Source organism: Dermochelys coriacea, chromosome 9 (assembly GCF_009764565.3).
Source record: "Dermochelys coriacea isolate rDerCor1 chromosome 9, rDerCor1.pri.v4, whole genome shotgun sequence".
Lineage (NCBI taxonomy): Eukaryota > Metazoa > Chordata > Testudines > Dermochelyidae > Dermochelys > Dermochelys coriacea.
Window position 1 is genome coordinate 63825158 of NC_050076.1, and position 27377 is coordinate 63852534.

Below are 27377 nucleotides of genomic sequence, written 5' to 3' on the forward strand. Positions count from 1 at the left end.
CCTCTTAAGCATGGTCCTTCTAGCTCAGGGCTGAGCATGCCTTGCTGTTGTCTAGGGGGTAGCTGTTGTGGAGATGACTCACCCCCATCAGTCTGCCAGGGTTATCAGTCCGGCATCTCTTGCCCACACAGATTCACTGTCAATCAGTTTTGCAGGAATGTCTGCATTAGTACATAGCATCTATCTGGGGGGAATTCACACCAGAAGTGGAACCAGCTCAACAGAGAGAGATCAGAACAGGGGGTTGTACACTCTGCTGCATTATTACATGGCAGCCCAAGATCATGCAGGGGGGAATGCAAGTAATGTGCACTGGAAACCAGCAAGTTGGTATCAGGCTGGCTGTTTCTAAGAAGAGTGTTCTGGAGTGGAAGTGAAGAACAGGTGTTTATTTCCTGACACTCACCATTCACCACTCCTCCCCATTCAGGAGGATCCAGCTAGGGAATGAACTTCCAGGGGAGAAGAGGCAATTCCAGATTGTGACTATATTTAGTAAATGTTGCAAAACTCTCCTCTTTGAAAAGGCCTTTCCACAGCACTGACACCCCCTTCTGCCCCTAAATCCTAACCACCTAAACCCTAGCCCAAGCAGAGTTTTGACCCTGAAAAGAAAACAGAGCCAGAGACTCCATGAAATCCACTAGGGACTTATTGCTATTTATCATACATGAAAGGTGCTCAGATGCTATGGTAATGAGCAGAAGGTTAAGACCCTTACATTCTGAATCTTGGGGCTTTTCAAAGTCACATGGCATTGGAGCAGAAACTGTTGAACCCTAGGACCAGCATGTCATTCCCTCGCAGGAGCAATTATGCTATTGAGGTGACCCGGGGACCAATGCGGGTCTCCAAAAAGACTGCAGCAAGCTGGGTCTGATTGCACAGAGAGAAAAGAAAGCAGCAGATAAGATAGGTGCCCTGACCCAATTCTGCCCCAGTCAACACACACAACCACGGCACCATGCACACACAAGTTATCCCTGTAGGGAGCAACACAGCTTTAAGAGAAAATTTTTTTCCAGTTCATGCTAGGGATGTAAATACTGTTTCAAAAGTTAACCATTTAAATTATTAAAAAATATTTTGTTTAAACGGTTAACCGGCTGGGGCTGATCTGGACGGCAGTTGCTGGGGCCGCTCTGGCTGGGATTGCTCTGGCTGGTGCGGGGCCGGCCAGCCGGCCTGGGGGTTTAACAGTTAAGGCGGGTTAACCTGTTAACATTTTACATCCCTAGCTCATGGTTCGTCAGCTGACTGAATTCTAATTGCTGATTTTTATTATGACTGATGCTGTAAAGGACAGAACCCACTGGATTTTCAGTCCCCAGGAAGAGTAAGAAAAAACTCTTTGACTTGTAAACAAAGCTGATTTCCTCTGGAATCACTGAGGGGGGAGGATAAAGACTGAGCCCCTTGATGACCTATATACAGAGTCTCTTTTTTGACTGTCCTTTACCACTGCTGCTTAGTTATACAACATGATGTGACCTCTGCAGCTGGTAGGCAGCCAGAGTTTAAAGGTATTTTCCTCTGATCTCTCTCTGGGGACAAGGAATGCATCCGATGAAGTGAGCTGTAGCTCACGAAAGCTTATGCTCAAATAAATTTGTTAGTCTCTAAGGTGCCACAAGTACTCTTTTTCTTTTTGGGGACAAGCTGTAAGTTCAGACAAGTGCTTGCTCCAATAAAAGGGAAACTGTCCAAGCCTCGACTGCAGCAAACCAGATCTTGTGTTGAAAGCAGTGTTGCTCACCAGACAGCTCCAGAGAGAGGTTTCAGAGTAGGAGCCGTGTTAGTCTGTATTCGCAAAAAGAAAAGGAGTACTTGTGGCACTTTAGAGACTAACAAATTTATTTGGGCATAAGCGTACAAATACAGGGAAATTTAATAGCAATCAAACCAGCACAGGAGCTACTGTACTGCTTGTGGATTTATTTATTGGGGGAGGGATAGTTCAGCGGTTTGAGCATTGGCCTGCTAAACCCAGGTTGTGAGTTCAATCCTTGAGGGGGCTATTTAGAGATCTGGGGTAAAAATTGGGGATTAGTCCTGTTTTGAGCAGGGGTTGGACTAGATGACCTCCTGAGGTCCCTTCCAACCCTGATATTCTATGATTCTATGATTGCCCTCTCCATACAAACCTTCACTTGCTTCTGTAAAGCTCCTGCAGGATTTCCAGTCTGTTGTGCTAGAGAAATCACAGGGCTTGCTACAGAATTTAGATCCAGCTTGCTTCATAGTCCACAAGGCCCTGGATCTAAGGGTCCTGCAGAAAGCACCTGGGAGGGCTACTGCTTCATGGCATTCCAGTCACTGAGACTAACTTAATAATTATAAGGAAAAGAACACCAGCAACACAGATGGGAAGAGGATATTGGAGAAAGTCATGGAGGCTGGAGAATGCACTGTGATGCTTGGAAACCCACCTCCCCAGCCACTGACCTGGAGAAGCTGAGGAACTGGAGAGAAATTTCCCGAAATCAGAGGAAATGAAGAGAAATCCACCTGCTTCTGTTGCTTCCAGTATGAAGTCCTATAACTGCAGCTCATTCAAACAAGGCCTGTGTAGACCAGGCGGCTGGGAGCTTCCATTCAGTTCCTGCTGGAAAGAGGAACTCGCCATCGCAGTTGATCACCATGTTTCATCAACACAGAGACAAAAAATGTCAAAGCTATTCAACCAAGTGTGGAGTCACCCTCTAGTGGCTAAATGTTACTATGCGAATTATAGTACAGTCCTGCTACTGTGGGGATGTGTGTGTGTGTGCGTGTGACCTTGAATACATAACACCAAATTTTCTGACAATCTGGTCCTGTGAAAGCTGAAGTTAATTACATATTAGAGTGAGCTGTAGCTCACGAAAGCTTATGCTCAAATAAATTTGTTAGTCTCTAAGGTGCCACAAGTACTCCTTTTCTTTTTACACATTAGACTCTGCCTAACCCTCTTTGTTGCCTTTACCTCACTGTATTGATAACTATCCATTCAATTCCAATAGCCTCTCTACATTCAGTGTCATTGAGTTAAAGAGAAAATCTGTGTAGCTTATATGTGCTGCCACATTATTTAATCAAACACATCTGTCCAAATCAGGGTTCTAGTTTTAAAGTCTTCTATTGTCAGACACTCCAGTGTCTGGTTGCTCTAAGTTGCCTGCTTATTCTCAGACAGTATAGTAATTCTTGCCCAAATCCACATTCAGTGATGTTAGGAGTCCTAAAAACCTGACCCAGAAGATTATTATATTTCCCTCCTCTTTTCTTTACAATATTTTTTTTCTTTGATCCTCTCTTCTGCCTCCCAATGTGCTCACAAAATGGAGAAACAGCATTGGAAAGAAACAGGTATGCTCTTTGCAAGTCACCATGCACCGTTCTGCCAGTTTCCCTCCATTGCATTCTGCAACCGTCCTCTGCTATTCCAGCTTGGGGTTCCCCACACACTGTTCTCCTGATACCCCTCAAACTCAAACTGTAGTCCACCCTGCTATCCAGCCCTGAGCTTCTCCCCTGACCCACAGCTCTGCCAGTGCACCTCAGTCCTAACCTGATGCATCTCCTGCTATTCCAAGAACATGTTTGGTCTGCCAGGACAAATCTTCAAAAGGCAACACCCGATGCAGAGTGCACAATGGCTGATCACTCTGTGAACAGTCCCAGTACTTGAAGTATTTCACATCTGGCAAATGCTTTAGATGTTAGAAATATGAAAGGTAATTCTGTTCTATTCTAGGGGACAAACAAGACCATTTGGAACCTTCCATTGGATCAGTATATAAATTTTAATATGTATACCAATATTTTGCTCTTCTCTAGCATCTTTCCTACAGGCATCTCAAAACACGGTACATGCCTTAATGAATTTACTCCCACTCCCTCTTGGGTATTATAATCCCCATTTAACAGATTGGGAAACTGAGGCACAGAGTGGCTACCCACATTCTTATAGCAAGCCAGAGTTAGGGATGGAATCTAGCTTTCATGACTCCTAGGCCTGTGCCTTAAACATAAGATCATCCTTCTTCCATTTAAATTTTCTGGCCCAAACTAAGCAGTGTGATCTAGTGAATAAGGCACTAGACAGGTGGACGCAAGTAGAGCCTGACAAAATTTTTGCTCTGTAACTTTTCTCGAGTGAAAATAGCATCTTTGGTGCCACTGAAACATTTAGCAAATCTGGGTCAATTTCACCAAATTATTTCATTTAAACATTAAAAAAAGCTCCTCATACCAAAAAGCTCCAAGAAATCAGTGTTTCATTTTGACACTTTCAAAATGCAATGTTTTGATTTTTTTATTTGAGATGACTTTTGGTTGCAAAATTTCCTTTACTTTTATTCTTTGTAATATGAAGACATGCTGAGAATGGAAATGAAATGTTTTCTTTCACCCCAAGCAAATTTTTTAGCTTTTTGATATGCCAAATACTTTGAAAAAGATGGTTTTCAAGTTTGATCCATTTCCCCACCCCCCAAATTTTTGGAATCGCTAGTAACGCAAAAAATCTGTTATTTGCCCAGCTGTAGTCAGGGCACCTAAGCATGCAGGCCAGAGCCATAAGTTGCTTCTAGCTGGGCAAAGGAAGCCCAGATAGAGGGTCCACAGAGAAGGCATAGGATGGGAACTGTGAGAATATGTGCAAATTTATATTATTATAGTGACACCTAGAGGCCTCCGCTGAGATCAGGGCCTCATTGTGCTGGGCGCTTGCACACATGTAGTACTAGACAGTCCCTGTCCCCAAGAGCTTGCTGCCAGGGACAGTAATATCTGCAGTGGGGCTTAGGTCTACCTAACTACTGTTGCACGGAGTATGAAATTTTTCACAGCCTTGAGTGATGTAGCTAGGTTGATCTAAGTTTTAAGTGTAGACCAGGCCTGAGTTATCTGCACATTGTTTTTATACTACACTGTAGTTGCCTGACAAGTTGTGACAGGTGTTGGTCTGGCACATCTGCTCACTGTGTAATGAGCATGGCACGGCAGTGCACCAAGTATGCAAAGGAGGATGGGTGGCAGTGAATCTCAGAGGCCTGATGAGTAGTTATTACAATGCCAGAGCACTCTGAGTGATGTAAAGAAACTCTCAGAGAGGTCAGGTGTCTGGGAAGAAGCTCTGGAGACAGTGGGACTTCTCTGGAAACTGGGGTGAATGCATAGGTGCTGGAACTAGTGGTGCTGGGGTGCTGCCGCACCCTCTGCTTGAAGTAATTTTCATTATATACAGGGTACATAGTTTATAGTTTGGTTCATTGGCTCTCAGAACCCCCACTCTACAAATTGTTGCGGCATCCCTGGGTGTATGGTCTCTACCTCTGGCAGAGCGTCTGATTTTTAACCATTCCAGTGCAGGGTGAGGCTGGGGCTATGTGGACAAGTGGGACTGTGGGCGAGCTGTACAGTGTCTCATTTAACCTGGAGACGGATCCATGCTACATCAGCAGAGTGCAGATGCTGGGGGGCGGGGGTGGGGGGGATCTGGATTTGGCTCTTTATAAAGCTAGAATCCAGCTGTGAAATTTGGCAAAGGTGTGGCTTCCACCCATCCCGCCCTGTGCTAGGCCTGATGAGAGACAGTGGGGACCCTGAGAGCTCAGGTAAGCTGCTCCCCCCGCCATTTCACTTTATTTACACACACCTTATGTTTGGGGAGCACCCTGAGTTCGGGCCCCAGTACAATTACCCCCCCTTTGCCGGGGGCCATAACACCCACAAACTCCTGCCCCATGACTGAGGAGAGGCTGGGATGAGGGATCAAACGCCGATTTCTCTGCTATGCACCGGGCAGGCGGCAGAAGGTGCCTGAGCGTGGCGCCTCCCCTGCCAACACCAAAGATGGCGGCACAGCGGCTTCACGGGGCGCACGGCTGCTGCGCCAGCGCGCCTCCCTTCCCTACCCAGGAGCTGGCGGTAGCGCGCTGGCTTCCTCAGAAGGGGAGGCGGGTGGCGGCGCCCGGGATGGAAGCGCCCGCGACGGTCACTTGAGCCGCTTCCCACCCCCGCCGCGAATGGAGTCTCCCGCCCGCAGGAACAGCGCTGCGGGGAGCCGCGCGGCCCGCTGAGACACGCCTTCCCGGGGCCGCCCCGGTCCCCCGAGAGGTGAGCGCCCCGCTGCTCCCGGCCTGCGAGCAGCCCCCGGGAGACCCCCCCGCAACCGGCCGCTGGCCCCGGCAGGGTGCTGGGCATTGCGGAAAGGAGGGGGAGGGGCCGGCGTTTGGGGGGTGCGGGGAAGCTGGAGGGGCCCCGGGGCCGGCGTTTGCGGGGTGGGGTGTTGGAGACCCCTCCCCCCCCCCGGCCAGTGCCGCCTCTTCAGTGGCCGTGTCGGCGCGGCAGGTTCCCTTCTCCCAAGCAGCGGGCAGCAGGGTCCAGGCGTGTGCTGGTCAGGTTAGGCGGCGGTAGGCTCTTCTAGCTGCGCGTTATCTTGAAGGCAGCCAAATCCCTCCGCAGACGCTGTCTCGGCAGCGAGCCCCTGTCCCGGGTCAGCGGCCCAGGTCGATCACCTGGTATCGCGTCCTTTCAGATGTGTCCCAGAACTGCACTGGGATCTTCAGTGGTGCTTTGTGCAGGGGGGTGGCTTAGGCTGCTGCAGGTGGGGTGCTTGGGGGCAAAACCAGAGTGGCCTGCTGGAAATTGTCTTGTCACATGGTGCTGGCTGTTCATGAAAGGCTGTCGATAAACAGCTGTGGATGCATCACTCGCCTAATGTTCTTTTCCAGCGTAAGCAGCCGTTGTAGTTGCCACAGGGTTGTTATGGGATCACATATGGGCAAGTAGGTTGTTTTGCGGACCAGCGACCTGCTTATTCACAATCCTAGTGGCAATCCCTTACAGTGGTCCCCATCACTGAAAAGTTTGGGGCCCATTTGCTTTATACATACTTTGAAGTCCTCTTAAAAAATATAAGACCTGCAGCAGCTTTCTGCTTTGCCTGGGCATAGAGAACATTTTGCATTTATAGTTCAGACTCCATATAGTGCGTCAGAAAAGGTGTGGCTCTTGTGAGAATTCTTACAGGAACCGAGTAACTGCTTCTAGGATGGAAAGTTTTAGCTGTAAATGGGACTATGGGGTCTTGTGATAGGTTCCCAAGTTCCTTGGTCAGGAGTTGAGCAAAGCGGCAAAAAGGTCATTTATGAAACCCTTTTTCATTTGTCTCAAGGTGTAATATAGTACCTTTCATTTAACATATGTCTAGACCTATATCGTAGGACAGCTCTTATAGCCTCTGGCAAATCGTTCATGGAATTTAAGGTTACAGAGTCGCAGCCATGTTAGTCTGTATTCGCAAAAAGAAAAGGAGTACTTGTTGCACCACAAGACTAACAAATTTATTTGAGCATAAGCTTTTGTGAGCTACAGCTCACTTCATCGCTGTTTCCACTGAATGCATCCAATGAAGTGAGCTGTAGCTCATGAAAGCTTATGCTCAAATAAATTTGTTAGTCTCTAAGGTGCCACAAGTACTACTTTTCTTCATGGAATTTAAGTGGAGTTATACTTTAAGCACTGTGGTATTGGATCCGGAGTGAGTTTGAAGTACAGTGTGTTGAGATTCAATTAAGATTTATGGAGAGCTAAATGTGTAGCCACATTTTTTGTTCTCATTTTGACAAGGTAGATTTGCTTGTATGGTGAGCAAAGGTTACTAGTTTACACTGAATGTAAATTAGTTTATAAATATAATGAAGATGCAGTGATGTTTAACAATAGCTTGTTTAACCATGTTTCTTTCAAAACAATGTAATGAATTTGTAACTTAGACACAAGTTACATTCATCTATGCATCTTTAACTTCGGGAAAATAAAACAACCAGTCAGTGTAATTAGGTAACCGAGAGGCAGTGGTAGAGAAGACTACCATATTCCTTGGTGCTTAGAACAAAGATAGCAATACAGCAAGAGACCCTGGGTTTTGTATGAAACATTGAAAACAGCCTTTCAATTGATGCTTCTTTTTAAAGCAATCCAATTTCCTTATTTTTCTGCACCCCGAAGAGTGTGTAAGTCTTCTGCAGAGGTGGCATTAGCAGAGGAAACTGAAGTGACTTAGTTAAGGGATATCATAAAGACTTTAGGTTTGTGTATGCTGGCAGCAGAATGTACTCTTATTGCTATGAAAATGCAATTTGAGTGGTTAAACCCTTCATGGGTTTACAAATGAGTTTCTAGGTCACACTTTTCCTTTGCAGTTAAATATTTCACCATTTGCCTCTCCTGGGCTGTGGGATGATAGAGTGTAGCAAGAAAGGATTTAAAACTTTCTCCTTTTAGCTTCTTGTCTAAGTATTGGCATCACAATAAGTTGTGTGAAAATTGAATATTTCCTTTCCTTCACTCCCAGACAAGTACATGAAGTTATTGTAGAACTTTAGGTAGCGAAGCTGTTTCTAAGCCAGGCTTTATTTAGGGAGTTAAGTCAAATAAAGACTTCATCCTACATAATGGAGTGAAGAGGTAAGTTTAAACTAAACAATAATATGTTGACTCATCAGTTAAAGTTTTGACAGAGCTTCCCTTAAAAGATTTTTTTAAACACATACACCCCTCTTTGGGACAGGTCACCTTCTGTATGCAAGTTCTCATATTCAGTCTTTTCCCATAGGAAGTTTTGTTAAAAATTGGTCAATCAACAGGAGTCTGTTATGGAACTTTGAATAAGTATATGTTGTATTCTATAAGTTTAAAAACCTCTTGTCCTCTGATAATTCAGACTGCTTGATATCAACATTTCACACTTGTTTTATGCGCTTTACCACAATTGGAACTAACAAACAGGATATTTTTTGCCCTGTTGAAATATGAACCGTTTTAATTTATTACAAGTTGACTTTTCTATAGTCTCCACATTTTAAATTTCAATTGGAAGCCTGGCAAATATCACCCACTTAGGGTTTATCTACATGATTGGGGTGTGCGTGCTTTGGGGTATGATTTTTAAAGCCCACTAACCTTTTTACATAGACCAATTAATAGACCTTTCTGGTGTGCATTATGGGTTGCCTAGTGCACTTTCACATAGCGCTGTTTGAAATGCATCCGATGAACTGAGCTGTAGCTCACGAAAGCTTATGCTCAAAGAAATTTGTTAGTCTCTAAGGTGCCACAAGTACTCCTTTTCTTTTTTGCAAATACAGACTAACACGGCTGCTACTCTGAATCCTGTGCTCTGTGAAAGTGCACTCTGGAACCTTTAGTGCACACCAGAAAGGTCTATGTGGACCAATTAGAATCATAGAACATCAGGATTGGAAGGGACCTCAGGAGGTCTTCTAGTCCAACCCCCTGCTCAAAGCAGGACCAGTCCCCAACTAAATCATCCCAACCAGGGCTTTGTCAAGCCTGACCTTGAAAACCTCTAAGGAAGGAGATTCCACCACCTCCCTAGGTAACACATTCCAGTGCTTCACCACCCTCCTAGTGAAAGTTTTTCCTAATATTCAAGCTAAACCTCCCCCACTGCAACTTGAGACCATTAGTCCTTGTTCTGTCATCTGCTGCCACTGAGAACAGTCTAGATCCATCCTCTTTGGAACCCCCTTTCAGGTAGTTGAAAGCAGCTATCAAATCCCCCCTCAGTCTTCTCTTCCGCAGACTAAACAATCCCAGTTCCCTCAGTCTCTCCTCAAAAGTCATGCGCTCTAGTACCCTAATAATTTTTGTTGCCCTTTGCTGGACGCTTTCCAATTTTTCCACCTCCTCCTTGTAGTATGGGGCCCAAAACTGGACACAGTACTCCAAATGAGGCCTCACCAATGTCAAATAGAGGGGAATGATCACGTCCCTCGATCTGCTGGCAATGCCCCTATTTATACAGCCCAAAATGCTGTTAGCCTTCTTGGCAGCAAGGGCACACTGTTAACTCGTATCCAGCTTATTGTCCACTGTAACCCCTAGGTCCTTTTCTGCAGAACTGCTGTCTAGCCATTCGGTCCCTAGTCTGTAGCAGTGCATGGGATTCTTCCATCCTAAGTGCAGGACTCTGCACCTGTCCTTGTTGAACTTCATCAGATTTCTTTTGGCCCAATCCTCTAATTTATCTAGGTCCCTCTGTATCCTATCGCTACCCTTCAGCGTATTTACCACTCCTTCCAGTTTAGTGTCATCTGCAAACTTGCTGAGGGTGCAATCTACTCCATCCTCCAGATCATTAATGAAGATATTGAACAAAACCGGCCCCAGGACCGACCCTTGGGGCTCTCCGCTTGATACCGGCTGCCAACTAGACATTTAATAACTAACAGGCAACATGTCAGTATGCTTTAGAATTCACACCCTTGCAGTGCATACCCCCCCCCCCCACAGGAATTACCCGATTGTGTAGCCTGACTCTTAATCTCAGTGTTAAGTGTCAGTACCTCTACATGATGAAATAGTTTTCAAAATATAAACTGATTGTTAGGTTTGGACCATAAACCTGAATAGCAGTGATTTTTTTCCCCCTCTCCCAGCGAATATACACTGATTATTCTTGCTTATTTTTCCTAAAATAAAATCAATCACCTCCAGAACTGTGGTTTCAGTGTCAGAATCTTCACTGCCCTACATGGGGAAAAATGGTGACCAAAGAGTTTAAGGGAAAAACATAGCCTCATAGCATTCACTGAGTACCAGGACAAGCAGCTGTGTTTTGAGCTACTGCCACACTCTGTGTTTTCATTTCTCCTGCCCCACATTGTGCATCATATCTGACTTGGAGGGGCCATATGTAGGGATGACCTTACCAGCAATGTAGCAAATTTTGATGTAGAGTCTTGACCCTAAGGCTGGTTCCTGAATGATATCAAGTCATTCACAAAGACGATCAACCAGCCTTCAAAAGGTAATGATTTTCACTTGGGTTGTATTTCATGTAGTGACCTAGAAGTGAAAGACTTTGTGTCCCATAACTAGGGCTTTTGTTTTTCAGGGTATATTTAATTTTGTGGGGGCAAGAGTGGTTATTTTTAGCAATTTTTGAGTTCTAGGTAGATGTCCAAAACTTCGGTGTTTTTTTTGGGGGGGGGGGGACTTTCTCTTTGTATATACTGTAATGAGTAATTGCTTTAACTTGCCCGAGTGCTATTTAATGTAGTTCTTTTTCACCATCAGGGTTTGTGTGGAACAGTTAATATACAAAATGTTGGTGCAGTTCAGAAATCACACCCCATAGTGCGCATTATTGTCGGTGTAGACAAGTCCTTAGATACAAGTAACCATTTCTGATGTTTTTCCTGGCATTTATTAGATAAATGTCAATTTCATTTTTTGTATTGTGTGTCTTTTATTGGTGTTACGGGTTAAAACCAAAAAGCAGATGCCTTACCCAAAACCCATCCCTGAAGCCTTTCAGTTGCCCTTGTTCTCTTCTAAGCAAGTTCATTTTTATTTTTATGCTGCAGTGATAGCATAAGAATGAAAGGAGAATTCACTGAACCTGTGGAGGGGAATCTGAAGCAAATGAAGTGTGGTAAATGCCCCTCTTTTAACACATTAACCTCTCTTCAGTATAAGTGTTCCAGGTGAACACTGGCTATCAGACTAGAAAACTTGGAGTAACAATTAGATCAAATAGCCCCCTGTAATGTGGACTTTCAGAGTAAACATGCATCTGATCCTGCAGTGCAAATCAGTGTCAGAGTGCATCTCAGCAGCAGAGAAGAACATTCTGTTCTCAGTTTCTCTGATCCAGTTGGATGTGCAATAATGATAGTACTGGTGGTCTTGTAAGATCAGCTGTTGGAAGAGAAAATCCCTCTGAAAAGGGAGCATGTAGGTAGTAGCTAGGGTGAAAGATGTTCGTTTACTTAGCAGTATTTGCAATATGGATGAGTAAGGTTCACCCATCAAACTTTGGATATTGTGACTGTCTCATTAAAGGCTATAACACTTCTTACATGGCAGACTGACTAATCTCAAAGCACATAATTCAAGTCTCTGTGCAAGCACTCGGGGACAAAATTCAAATGCCCTGGGACCAAGTACCAAAAAATCAGGAATAATCTCTTATGTGTGGGGACTGGGAACGCTCTGAAAGCCCTTAAGTGTGCTTATTTAAGGAGGTCGTTTTAAAAGGAAGTGAAACAGAAACTGTATTTTATGCTGTTGAAGTTCCTATCTTTAAAACCTTCCTTAATGTGATGTTGACCCAAGAATTATTTTTGCAAGATCAGGGACTTTCCTGACATCTCTTTATAGCGAACAGTAAATTACAATTGTAATTTAATATGTGAAGTAGAAAATCAGATTTCTTGGATTTTATCAGGACTGTTGCTATATCAAATGAATAAAGCATTTCACCTAATACTCTAATGCAAAATATGATCACCAAGCTGTGCTCCAAAGTTGTAATACAGGTAGCACTTACAATACAGTTGATTGTCTATTCTTTTGTGTAACTCTCAATGTCCAAGGAAAAGCAGGGAATAGATATCAACAGGGAATCTTAATGTACCCCTTGTGGTGATGCACTATTTTGGACCCAGAAAACTATCTTTTAAGAGAGCTACAAAGAAATTGGCCCATCTGTAAATACCAGGCCAGGTTTCAAATTATACAATTTTCCACTGAGTTTTCTCTTTGTAGTTTACTTGTGTTTCTGTATGTAACTTATTGTCTGTAACAGCATCATACGTCTTCACCTACATATGGAAGAAATGCTTGTGGGTATAAACAGAGGTTTCAGAGTTTTCCTGAGTCTGCACACAGCTCCGGTGCTGCTGCTCATAGATTTGCCAAGTAGAGTGAAATTAACAAAACTCTGATCTATTTTACTGTTACTTCTCAGAACCTTTTTGGCAGAAGTGGAACATCCTGCTGATTCTGTTCTCTTTGAGAAACCTCTGAGCAACAGCATCAGAAGGAGGTGCTGGAGTTATTCACAGCAGAAAGGTTTCAGAGTAGCAGCCGTGTTAGTCTGTATTCGCAAAAAGAAAAAGAGTACTTGTGGCACCTTAGAGACTAACAAATTTATTTGAGCATAAGCTTTCGTGAGCTACAGCTCACTTCATTAGACAAATGCATCCGATGAAGTGAGCTGTACCTCACGAAAGCTTATGCTCAAATAAATTTGTTAGTCTCTAAGGTACCACAAGTACTCCTTTTTCTTTTTGCGAATACAGACTAACACGGCAGCTACTCTGAAACCTAGCTGTACAACGTACGTCTGGATGTGTTAAAACATAGTGTTCGGAAGAGTTCAGTTTTCCAAGCAATTTTGATTGCTCTGTAGAACTGTATCACTTGCAAACTTCAGCAGCAATGATTCTGTAGTTTTATTTCCAGATAATTAATAGAGCTGGAATAGCATTGAACCAAGAACAGTTCTCTGGGCAGCTTTAATAATAAAAAAACACTTACTGGATGATGTAATTGTAAATGGGGAATTTTTTCCCCTTATGCCAGTGAGTGGTGTGCTTATTTCCTATAACAAAAGTAGTGGAATTAAAAAAGTTAGTAAACCACCATTGTCTCTCCATTACCAAACTTAATTTCTGTTGTCTCATATTGGAAGTACTACTTGTAGCAAGTTATTGGGAGGTTGTACTTCACTGTCGTGCTGGGTTTTTCCTTTTTCCTTACATAACAGCATTGGTTATTTCTTCTATTACAATAGAAGTTATTTTGCTAACTCAGCTGCATTTCAAAACCAGAGTCATTACATTTTTGGCTCAAATTATGAGGCAGCGTTTTTGATCTAAATAAATACCTTGAGTAATTCCCTATCCTCACTCTCCCTGATTCAGATTTAATTCAGTTTTATGCAAAAAATAAGGTTGTGTATAGCTAAGGGGCAAGGCTGCAGCCCTGGTATTTCAGAAAGTGGTACTGCTTTCTGGTAGTATAGCTATAATGCTGATATGTCACTGGCTTTGATCTTTGCTAGCATTTTCAGCAGTGAGGCACTCTTGCAGTTGTTGCATTGCAACCTACAATTAGGAAATTGTGTCTCTCTCTTACTGGATAAACAGTTGCTGTTCATGTACAACTTGTTTAAATACAATGAATGGAATGCATTTATTTGCAAGATTTAAAGATGGGGAGGAGGGTCTAAAACATTGGTTGATTAGATTGCATAACTGAAAAGGTGTTTTGTTTTTTGTTTTTTTGTTTTTGAACACTTGGTAGCTAACCTTTCATTTACTGGGCTAACAGTTGAGGTTAAGGACTCCAGGAGCTTGATGTCAGATGCGTCATCACCCTTGTCTGGCTTTTCCATTGTTGTACCTGAAGTGTTAGCAGTGGGCATCACCCAAGGGGCATAGTTGAAATACTGATGCATAGTCAATATTCCTAACTTCAGATACAGAAATGATACACGCATACAAATTGGATAATCACATTCAGTAAATTATAACCTTTTCAATGATATTTTACAAGACCTCTCTTGCATAAAGTACATCTGTTATGTCATATTCATATCATAAGCATATTTTAATAAAGAATATGGAGTGAAACATCACAACGTACAATATTAAGGCTGTAGAACAGGGATACAATTAATATGCATAACTTAACATATACACATCCCATATACCCTGCTGCCCCTCTACCTAGCCATTACTATTTGGGCAGCTTCTTGCGGGTGTCTTGGAAGAAGTGAGTCTTGAAGGAATGGGTAAAGTAAATTTTAACTTTTCATTTAAAAATCCATGGTGACTCCTCCTGACTGTGTTGTAGTCCAACAGGATCGAATTTTCTTGCAAAGGTGAGCTCTAGGTGGGCCTTTCATATATGCATGGGGAAAACACACCCCAAGTAGGAATTTTTTTTTTAAGCACAAAAACTGATGGGAAGATTCAAGGAAAGGCACAGTTCCTAAAATAACTTTTTTTTTTACATTGACTAGAGTTCAAATTGATGGCATCTTTCTAACTACTTTGCCAATAGTTCCAATTCTTACAAGTTAAAAAGTAAAGGTTCTTACAGCTACATGTTGATATGCAAACATGCAACACGTGAAACATCAAATTGAGAGCTGTGAACTACCAACATTCATAGCAATCCTTTTTTGCAGTGTACATTTATACCCACTTTACTTACAATTTGTGTATCTGTTGGAAATTTAGTTCAAAGCTTTTACTCTTTGGTTCTTAAAGCTAAGCATCCATATAAAAAGGTTTCAGAGTAGCAGCCGTGTTAGTCTGTATCTGCAAAAAAGAAAAGGCGTATTGTGGCACCTTATTGACTAACATTTATTTGAGCATAAGCTTTTGTGAGCTCACAAAAGCTTATGCTCAAATAAATTTGTTAGTCTCTAAGGTGCCACAAGTACTCTTCATCCATATAAAAATGTTCTACTTTGTAGAAGTGCGGAGCACCCACTGAGATGCTGGGTGCTAAGCCCCTCTAAATAAAAGTGGCCCAATTTTCAAATGGCTAGATTTAGCTGCCCATATTTTGAGTTTAATCTTTTTGTTTGAAAGAGATTGTGTATACACTATCTTTAACTGAAGTTAGAATTTATAGGCTCTAAGTTGTATCTTTTTCTCTCCAAATCACTCTTAAGTATCTCCTACAAAAAAAATCCTCAAGAAGATGAACAAACAGAACTTGTACTGTGAATTCCTAGTCTGGCTAATAAAATGAACTGCAGAAACATTAGCCATGACAACATTGATTAAGGGTGCTGGCACACAGAGAGCCTAACGTTTTTACTGTACTTAGGAACTTTTCACAATGCTTTCATTTTTTCTCAACATCCACTTTCTCTCATGTTTAATAACCTCTGAGAAAGATAGGATCTTGTAGATGATTTTCTTAGGCCACTTCCTGTTTACTGATTGGAACTTGGAAATAGACTTTTCTAGCCAATTAAAAATCAAGGAAGCTTTTTGGTTCACCAACCTTCCCGGCAAGTTCTGTAACTCTTACTTCAGAAAGGCAGAAAACCTACTCTAATGAAGAAAAGGAGTACTTGTGGCACCTTAGAGACTAACAAATTTATTTGAGTATAAGCTTTCGTGAGCTACAGCTCACTTCATCGGATGCATTCAGTGTATTTTCCACCGAATGCATCCGATGAAGTGAGCTGTAGCTCACGAAAGCTTATGCTCAAATAAATTTGTTAGTCTCTAAGGTGCCACAAGTACTCCTTTTCTTTTTTGCGAATGCAGACTAACACGGCTGCTACTCTGAAACCTACTCTAATGAATCTTTGGGGACCAGTGCTGGTCTTACCATGAGGTGAACTGAGGCGGTTGCCACTAGGATCCAGAGTTTTAAAGTTTTGGCCCAAGCGAGGGGGCGTCATTTGAGCTCCCCGCCTCAGGTGCCAAAATGTTGTGGGCCTGCCCTGTTGGGGACTAATAGTTGATCATGTTTTCCTTTATATCCACATAGGAGAAAGCTTCCTGGCTACAGCAGACGCATCATCAGACTGTGTTAAACAGAAGACTGTATTTGCTTCCTGACTTGGCCAGATCAGGGGTCAAATTATGCTGGTTTCTGCTGGCTCTGAAAAGGGTTTTTTGTTGCTGTTTGGTTTGAATTTTTTGGGGGGAAGGCTACCATCCGGAGCTCTAGAATCTGAGCATTCACTGTAGTGTTTAAAAAAAAAAAAAAAAAAAAAAAGTTAAATCCATAACTCTTATGGGATTCGTCTAAACTACAGTTTTTGGTCTTGCTGTAACTTGAATTTTAATTCAGTGGAGCTGCAATACAGCCAAGAACTAGACAAATCCATGGCTGTGAAGAGAACCTTCAAATTAGGAACAGATTGCAAACTGATATTCAACTCCATAGCCAGCCAGCTTGAAAGAGTACAAAGTTGGAAAACACCCCGTTCATCTCATTTGATGGTTAATTCTGAAGCCTAATGATTTACTTGCCAACATCCATTAACTATTTCACTGCTGACCAAAACACACAAGGCAGAAGCACAACAGTTAGCTGATATCACTGCCTGAAGCACATACCAAATAAGAAGAGGGATGATCATATTGTGATGGTCTGTAGAATTTACTGGGAGGGCCATTTCAAATCACTAATGTTTGGTTTACGGGAAGGGCTTGGTAGATTACAACTGCTTTCCTCAGCCCCGATCTGAATCCTGACCCACATTTTCTCTAGCATGTCACAGAAAGTTTGCTGGATTTAATGTTTAGATGTTAAGTTTCAAGCTGAAGTAAATATTTAATAATCAGCAAGAGTCTACTCTACAAAACATGTCATTCCTTTTTTTCCCCTTCATGTTTAATTTTCTTTTGTCACTCTCCTTACTGCCAGGCAGAACTATGATCAATGGACCTTTTGTTTTGTTAGCAAGTATTGTGTAAACAATGACCAAGCTTCTCTGCTAATACTGTAATTGAGAACACTGGATAACTGGAAATTACCGTATCTTAAAATCAATTTTAAATACTCCCCTCCCCCATTTTATGAAATTTAAAAGTGGAGGTCCTGTTTGCTCTGCACGGACAAAAAAGATCCTGTGATAGAAAATTTTATCCTGATGATCCAGCTAAAATTTTTTCTACCTGCAACACTGTGCATTGTTCTGCATTGTAGCTGGATACTGCCCTCCATATTTATTACATCATACTATTCAACAGCCTTCTAAAATCATGAACATTGGCAAGTGCAGGCACAAAATTTGCTCACCACAGTGATGGATGAAAGAATTTATATTTTGCTCACACATCCAAGTTAGCTACAAGCCTAGAGCATTGCACGGCTGCTGTAAATAAGTAGTTTGCAAAAACATTTTGGGTTTGTTTGAGAGCACAGGCTCTGCAACCCCTGTCTGATCAAGTATTACAGCTCATAAGGTACATGTACAAATCAGACCTCTTGCAAGAGCTAAGGTCAATGGGAAAGGAGGAGAAAAGGTAAAGGGAGTTTAATTGTGAAATTTCCACTGTGAATTTAAGTTGGTCTCTGAACATTAAAATATTTTCTGCACCTAAAATTTCAAATGTACCACCACAAAGTTTTTTTCCTGGAGATTCACCTTCTTTGCACTAATAGCCAACATCATTTGGCAAGATTTATTTATATTTAGCAGATGCATATGCAGATTAGATCTGACGACAGTTTCCTGATGAGTTGCCAATGTGCTTTTGGTGTGTCAAAGTTTTATTTTGCCAACCCAAGTAAATCATTGACATTAAAGACAGTGACAGGAACCTACAGGAGTTTCAAAATGCCAGCCTTTACTAGTCTAAACAATAAAGATCCAATACAACTTATTTTAGGCCTCACACCTAACAAGGTAGAACAGAGTTGCTAGGTGACATTTCTTTTACATTGCCACTCACACCTGGGATTCATTTGGCCACAATAGTATTGATTTAAGTGAAACTTCTAGCTTCAAAGACATTCACCTGGAGCAGGGGTGGCCAACCTGAGCCTGAGAAGGAGCCAGAATTTACCAATGTACATTGCCAAAGAGCCACAGTAATCCATCAGCTCCCTCACCCCTCCCCACGCCTCCCACGCACCGGCAGCCCCTTTGGTCACCTCCCCACACCTCCTGCTCAGCTGTTTCATGGTGTGCAGGAGGCTCTGGGGCGGAGGAGCAGGGCACGGCAGGCTCAGGGGAGGGGGTGGGAAAGGGTGAGGGGGGCAGGGCCTGTGGCAGAGCCAGGGGTTGAGCAGTGAGCACCCCCCGGCACACTGGAAAGTTGGTGCCTCTAGCTCCAGCCCCGGAGTCAGTGCCTATACAAGAAGCCACATATTAACTTCTGAAGAGCCGCATGTCGCTCCAGAGCACAGGTTGGCCACTCCTGACCTGGAGCGTTCCTCACTGCCTGGGGAGGTTCTCTTGTCCAATAGCCTCAGGCAACCAAAATATAATTCTTATGACCTGGTTCCAGTAATGTGGACTGATGAACTGGCTCCTCCTCCTCTACAAACACGGCAGAAATCAATGAGATTTCTCAAGTGTTTTTCAGAGCCGTTACTCGTATTGTCACGCTCTCCATTTGAAGACATCAATTTACAAGAGGCTGTGTTCTCTTGTTATGCTGTTCTTTGTATGTATTCAGTCTGGAATGCAAGCAAAAGTTTTATAGCAGCTGATGTTACCATCAGGCTGGTTTTAAAACTAATCCAGCTGGTTTCTTTCTCCCTCAAAACCACCAATAAACCAGGTGCCAGACTACAGCAGAAGCCAAACTTTTTAGCTCCAGCTAGCAGTCCTGCTCATTCCCATAAATCATATGCCAAACCACCCACTCTCCTTAATACCTCTTTGTAATCTCTGTTTTGCATTCAGCAATATCTGAGATGTGGGTCAATGTATGGGAGTGTGGCGGAGACAGCAAGAATTTATATTTTCAAGGTCAGAGTGGCAGTACATTGGATTAAGTAGTAACAGGTCACTGGTAGAGTAGAAGGTGAGATCTTTGGGGACAGACTTATCAACAGTTGGTAGTTAGATTTCAGTGTCTAATGGCAAGTCTTGGAATGAGATATACAAAGTGTGTAATTATTTTGCATCATGCTCTTAATTATTCACATTTGAAATGTTGATTGGCACACCTTTCATAATGCAGAGTGGATTCATATGCACAGCTATTGCAACTGTGCTTCTGAAGTACTACAAATCCTGGTTTTGGAAGATTAGATTTTGAATGTCTCTCCTGAGAATGGGACTACATGCGGTTTTTCAATTTCTCAAATGTAGTTTGGAAAGTGATCAAAGACAAAACAGATGAGGCCGTTTCTAAAAAGACCCCTGTGAGTATACTACTTGATACAAACTAATCACAATAAGGTAAACTTGGGGATTTGTCATGTAAGGTTAATACAGGGAATTGGAAAATCTCATAATCTGTTTTACTCTAATATATTATGGGCCCGTTATTGTCACAGTGCAGAAGTTTGTACAGTTCTTAAACAGTTCTGCAGGCAAACCTCTTACAAGTGTCAAACAGAACTAAAACAAATTAAGATCTTAAGCATTAGTACTATTCAGTGCTTGCTGTAGTGGGGTTGGCAGTATCTAAACACCATCAGTCATCGCAAGTAACTTGCGATTTTTCTTTGAAATGTCTGGTTTGATTTTGAACACCTGGTTATTTGTGACATTGGGGTGTATGCATGGAAACAGAAGGACCTTAATGATCTTCATAGCTTCTTGCCCCCCACCCGTAAAACTTCAAGGATCCATATCAGTGGTGGGTAACCTGCAGCCCATCAGGGTAATCTGATTGCGGGCCTTGAGACATTTTGCTGACGACTGTCTGCAAGCATGGCCCCCCCGCAGCTCCCAGTGGCTGTGGTTCACCGTTCCTGGCCAATGGGAGCTGTGGGAAGCGGTGGCCAGCAAGTCCCTGCGGTCAACGTCAGCAAAATGTCTCATGACCCACAATCAGATTACCTGATGGGCCACATGTGGCCCACGGGCTCCATATAGCAGCCTCTGGTCTTCTGACCAAGGACTGGATGCCGCTGTAATTGGCTTTAGGGAGGGAGGTATGTACTTAAGAGCAAGATGAAGCAATGCCTTCCTTTCTTCCCCAATGCTTCCACAGCACTTCTGCTTTTAATACTTTGTATCCTTGTTCTATAGAGCTTGCTTGTCAGTGCTAGAAGTCCAGTTTTAGAAGCCAATTGACTAGATTTAATTCACTTGCACAAAAGTGGCTCAGTATTTCCATTGCAGTCAGAAGAAGGGTGCCACCGATTGCACCCACATACTACAGCAATGGGAGCCATTTGGGGTACGTCTACACTGCAGTGGAGAGCGAGACTCCCAGACTGGGTAGCACTTGCGCTAGCTTAGCTTGAGCTAGTGGGCTAAAAATAGTTATGTTGATGTTGCCATTTTGGGCAGCTGCTGGGGCTCTGAAGTCCACCTGACTCTGAGTCTCCACCACAGCTGCAATGTCCACACTGCTATGTTTAGCATGCTAGCTGGAGCCCTACTTGTGCAGGTCTACGTACCTGGACTGAGAGGCTCACTCCCTGCTGCAGTGTAGACATACCCTTACATACCTAGATCTACACCTGGGTGGTTGGAAATAGGCAACTTCCTGTATTGCTACATTTGAAGGTTTTATTCAATCCATGTTCCTTGTATCAAGTTCTTACTACAGCTGTGTTTAGTCAAGTTTTCTCTTTATTGGTTTCTTAAGCTTTCTTTAGTAGCAAGCTCTTTAAGAGAAGTTATCATAGTAAATGAACCACATGCAGTGTTCACAACTTAGTCCTATGGTGCGAAAAATGGGCATGTCTTTTCTGGATTAATGTAGTGCTTTGGGCAGTTTCAGGCAGCCTAGAACTGCATCCAGAAAAACCTGTTTACTGTAGATTTCAGATGAGGTGAAACTATTGGTGGGGTCAATAGACCAATAGGCTTTTCTGTGACAGAAAAGGGTGAGAATGTGATGGTGGTGCAGGGAAAATCCTTTTTTTTTTTTTCTTTTTTTCTTTTTTTAAAACAGCATTATGGTCTGTATGGTCCTTTTTAGTCAAAAAGGACTGTTCCCCACCCCACCTCACAGAGCCTGCATTTAAACTGGACATAATTCAGTGAGGAACAACAGATGAGGATTATCATAGCGCAGCAGTGAAACATTATGAAATGTGATTTCTACTGAGTATGCATCTTATTGATCCCCTTTTAAGATTAGGAATTACTTTTAATACAGTGGAACCACATTTATCCAATTTAATTGGGGACTGGGGTCAAATTAAAATGATTTAAAAATCTGGATAATCTGGAAAATGGGCAAAGAGCTTCAGCCCTGGGTGGCGGGGCTCGGGCTGCCTGCCCCAGGCAGCAAGGGCTCAGACTACAGCTGAAACTGGAGCCCTGCCATCCAGGGCTGTCTGCTGGAGCGCTGGTTCGGTTAATATGGAGAGCTGGATAATGGAGGCTGTGATGGCATGAACCCCTTGGGAAGTCACCTGATGTAGTGAGATACCACTGAGTATCTGTTCTGCCTGTGCTGACCCCCTTTAATCTGTTTTGCTGAGCCAGGCTCTTGAAACCTCCTCTAACACAGTGGTTTTCAAACTGAGGGTCGCGGAATGGAAGGCATTGGGTCGTAGCGGCTCTGGTCAACACCACCAACTGGGTCGTGGTGCTGCACAACTAAGACAGGCTAGTTCCTACGTGTTCCAACACCGTTGCACCCAGAAGTGGCCAGCAGCAGGTCTGGTTCCTAGGCAGGAGGGATCCTGCAGCTCCTCATGCTGCTCCCACCCTGAGCACCAGCTCTGCACTACCATTGGCTGGTTCAGATTGTGCATCTAAAAATCTATGGTTTCAGAGTAGCAGCCGTGTTAGTCTGTATTCGCAAAAAGAAAAGGAGTACTTGTGGCACCTTAGAGACTAACAAATTTATTATTATATTTATTTATTATTTATTTTCTTTTTTCTAAAAATCTATGCAAGGCTTTTTTAGAGATGTGATTTTTATAATCTTCAGCAACATACTAATAAAATATTTTTAAAGCAAATTTTAAACTAAGGTCCTGTAGACTAACATGTTCTGAGTAAATATTACAGTAATGCACTCCTGTTTTTGTCACTAAATTCAGAAACTGACAGTATGTATCTAGGGGTTGGCAAATGCCTGTGAAATGGCTTCATTACCACTTGAATAGCTCTTTAACAGTTTCAATCTTGTGCTAATAGGTCTGGCAGGCTAGAAGGCTTTTTCACTTTTAAAAAGAACAGAAGTCCTTGTGGCACCTTAGAGACTAACAAATTTATTAGAGCATAAGCTCATCGGATGCATACGGAGGAAAATATAGTGGGGAGATTTTATATACACAGAGAACATGAAACAATGTTACTAGATTCCCTCCAGAGGAAGACTCACTAGGGTGCAGCAGCTAGCTCTGGGAGCCTGCAGGAAGGATCAGAACAGGGATAGGAGGAGGCGGTAGGATGAACGCTAAGACCCCGGGGTGCCCCAAATTTTTGGGTGTCCTATGCAGCCACGTATGCCTAAGTATAGCCCTGCCTGTGGGTGAGTGCTGCACAGAGCCGCCTGTGCATCATTTCTGGGGTGCAGTGCATTCGGCGGTGCCAGGACAGACTGGAAGCCTGACTCTGCACCCCGACTGCACTGTTTAGAATCATAGAATATCAGGGTTGGAAGGGACCTCAGGAGGCCATCTAGTCCAACCCCCTGCTCAAAGCAGGACCAATCCCCAGTTTTTGCCCCAGATCCCTAAATGGCTCCCTCAAGGATTGAACTCACAACCCTGTGTTTAGCAGGCCAATGCTCAAACCACTGAGCTATCCCTCCCCCCTGTTGACCAGGAGCTGCCAGAGGTAAGCTCGCATTCCAACCCCACGCCCCAAATGCCTACCTCATCCCTGAGTCCCACTCAAATCCAGAGCCCCCTTCTGTACCCCAAACCCCTCATCCCTGGCCCCACCCAGAGCCTGCACCCCCAGCCCAGAGCCCCCCCTGAACCTCTCATTCCTGGCCCCACCCCACAGCCCTCACCCCTGCACCCCAACCATCTGCCCCAGCTCTGAGCCCCTCCCACACCCCAAAGTCCTCATCCCCAGCTCTGTTGGGTCGCGGGCATCAACAATTTTCTTCAACTGGGTCTCCAGAAAAAAAGTTTGAAAACCACTCCCAACACAGTGGTTCCCAAACTAGGGGTGCCACTTGTTCAGGAAAAGCCCCTGGCAGGCCGGGCCAGTTTGTTATCCTGCCACGTCTGCAGATTCGGCCATTCACGGCTCCCACTGGCTGTGGTTCGCTTTTCTCGGCCAATGGGGGCTGCGGGAAGTGGCACGGGCCATTAGCCACCTTTCCCGCAGCCCCCATTGGCCTGGAGCGGTGAACTGCGGCCAGTGGGAGGTGCAATCAGCCAAACCTGCGGACGCGACAGGTAAACAAACAGGCCCGGCCTGCCAGGGGCTTTCCCTGAACAAGTGGCGCCCCTAGTTTGGGAACCACTGCTCTAACACACACACACACACACACAGGCAGGGCCACACCCAGCTGCAGATCAGCTCTGGGAAGACTCAGTTTAAGGGACTTGCTCCAGCACTCCGATGTCCACCTCCCTTGGAGAATAGACCCAAAGATATATTATATTCACCTCTTCCCTCAATGTGGGCGGTATGCACAATTTCTTACTCCCCCATAGTTAGAAATCATACAAACTGGCTTATGTCATAAACCAGAAATAAACTTATTAACTATCAACAGGTGTATTTTAAGTAGTTAAGGAGGTAGCAGCCAGAACAAAGCAGATTACTAAGAAAATAAAACAGAGCATGCAAACTAAGTTTAATACACTAAAGCTAAACTGGTTACATGCGAGTTCTCACCCTAAATGCATCTGATGAAGTGAGCTGTAGCTCATGAAAGCTTATGCTCAAATACATTTGTTAGTCTCCAAGGTGCCACAAGTACTCCTTTTCACCCTAAATGTGGTTCTAATAATCTTCTTCACAGGCCAGATGCCCTTCCAGCCTAGGCCCAGTTTTTTCCCCTCCTGTTCATTCTTAGCTGTTTCCAGTAGTCATCTTGGTTGGGAGTAGCAGGGGAGAACTGATGACCTGGATTACCTCAGTCCCCACCCTTAAATAGGATTTGCGTAAGGCAGGAGTCCTTTGTTTCTTAGTTTGACCTCTCTTCCCTTACAGTGGAGAGTTACAAGAAGTCCCAGGTAATGTTTTAGTATCAGGTGACAAGACCACCTGATTCTGTAGGGTCCTTGTAGCCGTTCTTCACAGGCTGACCCACACGTTGACAGGAAGACTAAGGGCACGTCTTCACTGGCAATGTTAAGCGCTGCCGTAGCGTAAAGCGTGGCTTGTGTAGTCGCAGCATAGCGCTGGGAGAGAGCTCTCCCAGCCTGCTAAAAAAAAATCCACTTCCACGAGGGGAATAGCTCCCAGCGCTGGGAGTGCGGTATCCAGCGTTGGTGCACTGTCTATACTGGCACTTTACTGCGCTGAGACTCTCTCATTCAGGGGTGTGAAAAAATACCCCTAAGCACTGCAAGTTTCAGCGCTATAAAGTGCCAGTGTAGAGAAGCCCTGAGCTTTTTTACAATCCATTGTCCTTGTGGATTCGCCATCCACCCTATCTGGCTTTTCCATTGTGGTACCTGAAGTGTTAGCAGTGGGCATCACCCAAAGTAGCATAGTTGAAAAACAGATACATAGTCAATATTCCTAATTTCAGGTACAGAAATGATGCATGCATACAAACAGGATAATCGCATTCAGTAAATCATAACCTTTCCAGTGATCTCACAGGAGCCATTTTGCATAAAGTATATCTCAGTTATGTCTTCTTCATATCATAAGCATATTTTTCATAAAGAATATGGAATGATATGTCATACCTCTCCTCTGAGATTACCGCTAGAGGGTTGGTCACTGACCAATACAGAGGCAGTAGGCCTAAAATCCCTTTTTGGCTTTGGATATCCAACCTCCAAGTGTTACCAAACATTGTAACGTCATTCACAGGTGTTCTTACAAAGTTCTGGGTTTCTGTTCCCAGGGGGCCAGAAAACATTGTGGTGCTTAGCATTGTGTACATAATGCAGATGTCACTATCTTTTTAAAGTATAGGTGTCTTGGCATTTAGCCACAATGCCATGAGGTGATGTGCCTCAGTTTTCTCTTCCCCACAGCAGTCTAGATTGGTTATGCTTTCTCTGCTCTGACAAGCTTTAAGCCTGACTACAGGTACTAGTTGAGAAATCTTATAGGATTTTCTTGTTACCGCTCCTAGACTGTACCAAAGATTTTTCCAAAAATCATCCATGTTACACATTTACCACTAGTATCAAATTCTTTCTTAACCCACAGTGTGTGTAGTAAGAGACATAAAGTTACCAGCAAATTCATGACAGAGAGGCACTTTGAAGCATGATTAGACCCACTAAGTTGACATCCTCTGCATCGATTGCAGCAGCATCAGTCTCCCAGTAGTGAAGACAAGCCCTTAGTTTCTTACTGCACTATACCCCTTCCCCTTCCTCGCTGCTCCCTTCCCGTAGCATGCCCTTCCAGTTCTGGTCTGCTGAGCCACTATCCTCTTCTCATTCAAATTCCTCTTAGAACTCTCTTCTTGTCCTGTAATAATGGTGTTTGGGGGGCACAGATGAAACAGACATGCTTCCTGGGGGTACCCAGGGTTACAAGGCACTATGCTACTCCCTGCCCTTAGCATGAGGCATCCTTGTCTGTGCCCGCTGGGGTCACTTTCCCAACTCCAGTGGCCACGGGCAATGCAAGCCTGCCCCGCCAGACCTCACAGGCCCTGCTGTCATTCTACAAGTGAACGATAGGCACACACTGACCCTCAAGTCCTTCCTGCGTCCTTTGTTTCCAAACTAGGAAACAAAGGACTCCCGCCTTTTGCAAATGCCCAACCCTTGCCTACTGGACAGTTACAGTATTCGTGGAGCCACCGCTTCCAAAGAAGGACCTGTTTCATCTCAGAGCACTGTTCTGCCGAACTCATACTGCTTAGATTGACTTATTGTGAAATCAGATAGAAGTTTATTTAACAAATCACAGAGATTCAAATAGCTGCAAGTACACGTATTGGAAACAAATTATTACATATAAAATAAAATCATAACATGCATTCTCGAGCCTACACTAATTAACAAGATACTCTCATGTCTAATACTCTCAAAATCCCTGCAGCACTTTACTGCCAGGCAAGTTGCGACCCCTTCTTTCATGAGAGAAGCATGCTGTTACTTTTGCCTCCTAGGTGAAGGATTCAGTCTCTTTGCACTCCAAGATCTGCCAGAACATTTTGCAATTTCTCAATACACACCTGGCTCAGTATCAAATAGACATACAGTGTGAGGTGTACAATACATCATACCCAAATGGACAGACAAGGAGATAGGTGTCCATTACCTTCTGCTCGAAAGGAACATTTCTGAGGTATGTCACCTCCTGGTGATCTGTCCTAACTCCAAGATCTTGAGCATAATTTTCAATATAGACACAAAACTCCTTAAATATTGTCGATACAGACATTTCACAATGATTATGGTGACCAGTGGGCTACTGGCTGTTGGCAGAGACCTCCCGTGCCATCCTTTGAAATATTATGCAGCTGTCCGACCCAGGGGATTCGTGTATGACCCTATGCATCCCCCGTGCCCTTTCCCATTTGGCATCAAGGGGTCCCTGGGTCACAGTCTAGACATGTTAAGCCAAGTGAATGACTCAAAAGCCAGACAGTGGGCACAGCAAGACAGACTACAGTATGGGTTTCTATAGACACATGCAGATGCATAACTGTATGTGTGTAAAGAAGAGAGCTTGGTTAGAGGATAAAACAGGCACATCTAAGTAACCTGAAAAGTATAATTGGTACAAGTGAATGAAGAGAGGATGATGTCAATGTACTAGAATACAGAAAGTCAGTCTCAGATACCTGGCCTGGGAGAACAGGTGGTGGAGAATGTGTGTGTGTTTTAAGGGTGTAAGATGT

The 27377-nt window shown here is 43.7% G+C and overlaps 1 protein-coding gene across 3 annotated transcripts in view; it reads left to right on the top strand.

The window, feature by feature from the left end:
- The first annotated feature begins 5890 nt into the window (after nt 1-5890).
- Nucleotides 5891-27377, top strand: part of LOC119861230 (H(+)/Cl(-) exchange transporter 5) — an 87718-nt gene continuing 66231 nt past the window's right edge. For 2 of the 3 annotated variants that reach the window (XM_038416059.2, XM_038416060.2), the window contains exon 1: nt 5891-6102. The gene's annotated coding sequence lies outside the window, so the exon portion shown is untranslated. The remainder of the gene's footprint in view (nt 6103-27377) is intronic. The other variant, XM_043492170.1, reaches the window with a different exon arrangement.